We start from the raw sequence: 5,497 nt of genomic DNA on the forward strand, positions 1-5,497 counted from the left end.
GTTATATATTATTTCTACTAAGTTGTTTCTATGACATTCTATTCTATTTCACTTTCATTGGCTATTTCAATCCAACATATTTGGAAACTCTCACACCATTATTCATATGAGAAGAATACCTTAATAACTTCTTCTTTCGTTGCAATTGCTTGCATTTTGTTTTTCATGTTTGTAGTTGTACATCATTAAGCAAGGGTCACGTATGATTCTTTATTCATTGTTTTTTTTTTTTTTTTTTTTCCTTTTTTTTGGTAGTAAGCTTAATTTAATTACTACATTTGAAGTTTTTTTTTGATCTCCTTTGTTCTTGCTTATGTTTTTTTTTTTTTTTTTGCTCCAAAAGAATGTACTACTATATATCTTGTATGTTAGTTGGGAAGTTAAATATTGTATTATGCTTGGTGAATTAGATTTTTACTTTTTTTTTTGGGTTTCAATTTTATAATTTTTAGCTGTAAGTTCCTTAGGCTCGAGTTTCTTATGGATTTTGTGCACAATAAATCTCTCTCTTCCTCTTAAATTTGCTTATTTTATAGAGTTTACCCAAAAGTTTTTTTTAAATGAAGAAATTTTGATTTTGTTAATTTTTAAATTTTAAATTTTGAGCAAGTTATTGGGGTTTTAGTACATAAATTTTGCAGTTAGAATATTGTTTCAAATTTGGTGAATTTGGGAATGTAATAGTGTGAAACTTTTATAAACTTTTACTGGTTAGGAAGCCAACTTGCGTCACTTAAGTCCAACATGAAGGCCATGAACATCCAAAGTCGTCTATTAGCAAGTTTTTGTTTCAATTCTTTTCCTTCCCTTCATATAGCTTTGCCATTTGATTTGTTAGTTGAAATTGAAATAACAAAATTTCTTATTCTTGATGAAATTGTTTATGGATTTTTATTTTATGTATAGTTTTCAATGCAACTAATATCAATTCAATACACAAACATGAAGGTAGAAATGAGAGTTCTTGATGCTCTTTTTCAAAGCTCTGTCTGATTTATTAATTTTTGTTGCTTACTGTTTCAATGTTAAGGATTCAGTGACAAACATATTTTGTATTTGTACTATTGTTTTACTTGTGGGGAAAATTTGATGAGTTTCTATGTTTGTTTTTGCAATTCGTATTGATTGTTGGATGTGAATGGTGATGTGAGGGGAATTAGAAAAAGATGATGAGCTACATGTCATCTATCTCAAGGTTTCTGTTTTCCATTATATTAAGTTGTAAATACGTAATAGTTTCTCTGAAATCTTATATAGATTCTATTTATTGTCATACCTTCAACATAATATATTCAAAGAAACTCCTATTAATTTTTTTTTCTTGAGTTAATTATTGAATCAAACATGCATCCAAAATTTGTTTTACATGGATATGATTCAACTGATAATTATTTACACTTTGTTTTCTAGACTAGAGACGAATGTTTCCATTGATTTATGTACCTAATGGTGCACTCCCACACATAGATAGCGTGGAAGATAACCATAAAGTGGAGTTCTATGGAGTTTTGGAAAACTTGCCTCAAGTTATGATTAGGAGTTTTATGATGATTGTATGTAACTTATTATAGAACATGGTGGAAAAATTGAATCTAAAGGAAATAGGAAACATATTGGTTGAGAGCAAGTGTCACAAATGTCTCAAAGGCTATTATCGCATGTTGACAAGTTTGGGGTTTGATGATGCCATAGAAGTTTTAGTGGATGTCTTCTCTTAGTTGCTAAGCTGTCATGTATGTAAATTAGGCTACTTATTAAAAAAAATTGTAAAAATTAGGCTAAATATTGAAAGTTCTTGCTGAATGCTATAGTTACTAAAAGCTATGTTTAGCTACTAAACTACTTGAGATGTTCCTTAAAATTTTGGGATATAAGTTAATAAGAAACATCTTTTACAATATGTTTTCAAATACAATTTTTATTCAACTTTGATGTTGGTTTTATTCCCTTTTAGATTTTATAGAGAAGTAGGAATACAGAATTTGTATATTAATTTTGTGTGTTTTTGTGTATGCATATCCATATTCCCACACACAATATATACACCATCAACTTATATAGTTTCATGGCTAGATAATTTAGCAAATACCTGTTAGTCTTAAATGGAGTTTTGCATTTTAATAAAATTTAATGAATTCAAAGTGGAAATTTGTTAGATAGCATTGATTGTGTTTTCAACCAATAAAATTTTCAAGAAACATTTGACATTTTTTTTTTAATGAATTAGTTTATATAACATGCCTCATTAAATAAATCAATCATCAATTATTTAGAAACAAATTATAAGTAGCATGTAACTTTGTAATATGAACTAAACATTAGACTTGCATATCTCTTTTCCAATTACAAAATGTACCAATAATGAGAAACACTATTTGAAAGGAGATTTAATTGGAAAATGATTGTGCTTGCTGAAGGAGGAGTAAAGATTCATAAATTTACTTTTGTAAGTTTGGAATGGAGTATTTTTAAAGGTTATGATTATGGATTCATCAAACTTGCAACATTTAACCATTTAAACTTGCTGTTTAAGTACATGAATATTAGGAATTAATCTTATAGCTTTCATCAATCTAGAGGAAGGTGAATTAAATAAAAAAGGCGTAAATGCACTTTTAGTCCCTACATTTTATTTTTCCACTTTTAGTCCCTAAACCAATTAACGCGTTCCATTTTAGTCCTTGAAGCACTATTCCGTCAGCCAACTAACGGAGAAACTGACTTGAGCATTAAAATATTATTAAAAAAATTATTTAACATTTTTTAAATGCCAAAATTAAAAAAAAAAAGAATTAATTACTCAATTTAAATTAAAAAAATAAAAAAATAAACAAAAAAAATTATTTTCTTTCAAACAAAAAAATTTACTTTCTTTTAATTAAAATAAATTTTTTTATTCCAAATTTTTTTTTTCCAGAAGAACATATTCTTTTTTTGATGAACCCAGAAGAACATATTCATGTCTTTATGTTGTTCCCCATCTATGATTCATATTCTTACTAAATACAAAAAACACAAATTCAAATTTAAACATTAACACAAGATCACAAACACAAAGAACACAATAACAAACATAAACTAATTAAAAAAAGTAATTAAAATTTTTTCTTTTTTTTTTCTTTTCATTATTTTCAGAAGAACAAAGTAACATGTTAATTAATTTTTAATTTAAATTGAGTAATTAAATAATTTGGCATTTAATTTTTGGCATTTAAATTGAGTAATTAAATTAAAAAAAATTAATTACTCAATTTAATGTTACTGTAGAAATAATAGAAACCCACTGAATCAAAGAACCCAGCAACCCAGCAACCAAAAGAAAATGATCTCAAAGACCCAGCAACCCAGTAATCAAAGAACACGATCTCAAAAACGCCACTTCGCTCAACCCTGGCTCCTAGCGCCCGATCTTCGAACCTGACTCCTCCTCCTCGGCGTCGGCCCCACTCGATCCAATCCCTGCCTCGGAGTCCGATTCGCTCTTGATAGGGTGGCCATGGAGATCGACGCCTTGTAAGGTATCCTTGGCAGCCTTAGCGACTTCGATTCGCTTGAAGAAGACGAAAGCATAGCTGCGAGAAGAGTAGGAGGTGACGCAATCAAGCACACCATACTGGGCAAAGAGATCCATGAGATCTGAGTCCGCAACGTCGCTGGCATGGTTGTTCATCATCATCGGAGTAGCTGGCGTCTTCGATTCATCGGAGTTGCCGCTGATTCTTCCTGGCCTGGTGTTCATCATCATCGATTTGTTGTTCGAAGGCGGCATTTGCGGATCGATTGGGAATTTGGGTCTCACCACAGAGAGAGAGAGAGAGAGAGAGAGAGTGATTGGGTTTGGAGAGAGAGAGAGAGATAGAGAGATTTGATTTTGGGGAATGGTCTAGAGAGAACAAAAGAGAAGTGGATGAAAGTGAAAAGAGGGGCAGATGAGATTTGATTGGGTTTGGTGGTTTCAGGTTGCTGCTGTGTTTATTTTAAATTTCTGGGTTTGTTTTTTTCCTGTGAATTTTATTATTTTTCTAGGTTTATGGGTTTGATTTGTTAGAGGATTCAGTGGAGGAAAGGGATTTTGAATGAATTTTTGCACGTTTAATTTTCTGGGCAACCGTCATGTTCTTTCCTGAAGAACATGTTACTTTGTTCTTCCGAAAATAATGAAAAGAAAAAAAAAAGAAAAAATTTTAATTACTTTTTTTAATTGGTTTATGTTTGTTATTGTGTTCTTTGTGTTTGTGATCTTGTGTTAATGTTTAAATTTGAATTTGTGTTTTTTGTATTTAGTAAGAATATGAATCATAGACGGGGAAGAACATAAAGACATGAATATGTTCTTCTGGGTTCATCAAAAAAAGAATATGTTCTTTTGGAAAAAAAAAAAAATTGGAATAAAAAAATTTATTTTAATTAAAAGAAAGTAAATTTTTTTGTTTGAAAGAAAATAATTTTTTTTGTTTGTTTTTTTTTATTTTTTTTAATTTAAATTGAGTAATTAATTTTTTTTTTTAATTTTGGCATTTAAAAAATGTTAAATAATTTTTTTAATAATATTTTAATGCTCAAGTCAGTTTCTCCGTTAGTTGGCTGACGGAATAGTGCTTCAAGGACTAAAATGGAACGCGTTAATTGGTTTAGGGACTAAAAGTAGAAAAAATAAAATGTAGGGACTAAAATGGAAAAACGTCAAAATGTAGGGACTAAAAGTGCATTTACGCCAATAAAAAAAGAATTTCTTGAACATTTTTTTGAATTTTCCCATGCATCGCACAAGTTAACGACTAGTGTATAAGTAATAAAACTTGAATTAAACCTTACGTTGTAGCTTTTTGTAATGTGTGGTTATAAGTGTCTTTGTAAAAGCTACTTAGACATGGCTCCAAGTTAGAATGGAGACCGCATATTATGTTACAAACAAAGCAACGACTGTTTGAGCCAAAATAAAATAATTACTTAATTAATTAATTAATAGGTAAAAGTCCAAAATGAAATAATCCCAAACTTAAAGGATACAAAAGCATACTTTAGTGAATTATTTAAATGATCAATTTTGAAAATTGCTGGTAGTGAATTGATAAGGGATGGCTACATGAAGGCCTCTTTAATATGATTTTTTTTTTTAATCTGCTTTTTTTTGTGTTTCACTTTTATGTCTCTTTAATCTTTTAGTAAAGCAGGAATCTTTTACTAATACTACAAAAAAAAAAAAAAAAACAATTTTTTTTAAATATATATATATATAATAATAGGAAATTAAAATTTAAGATCGTTTCCTATTCATTGCCATTCATCGACATGCACATAATCAACTAATTATTATAATAATTAGGAAATTAAAGACAAATCAAGAAATAACAGCCAAAGGATCTTCGATTAAAGTTATTCCTTTCTTTCTATTTTAAGATCGTTTCCTATTCATTGACATGCATACGTATACGTGTGCTTCCTTTAATATATATATAAATTTTTTAAAATTTTTTTTTGAAGATGATATTAAGTA

Source organism: Quercus suber, unplaced genomic scaffold (assembly GCF_002906115.3).
Source record: "Quercus suber isolate HL8 unplaced genomic scaffold, Cork oak 2.0 scaffold_345, whole genome shotgun sequence".
Lineage (NCBI taxonomy): Eukaryota > Viridiplantae > Streptophyta > Magnoliopsida > Fagales > Fagaceae > Quercus > Quercus suber.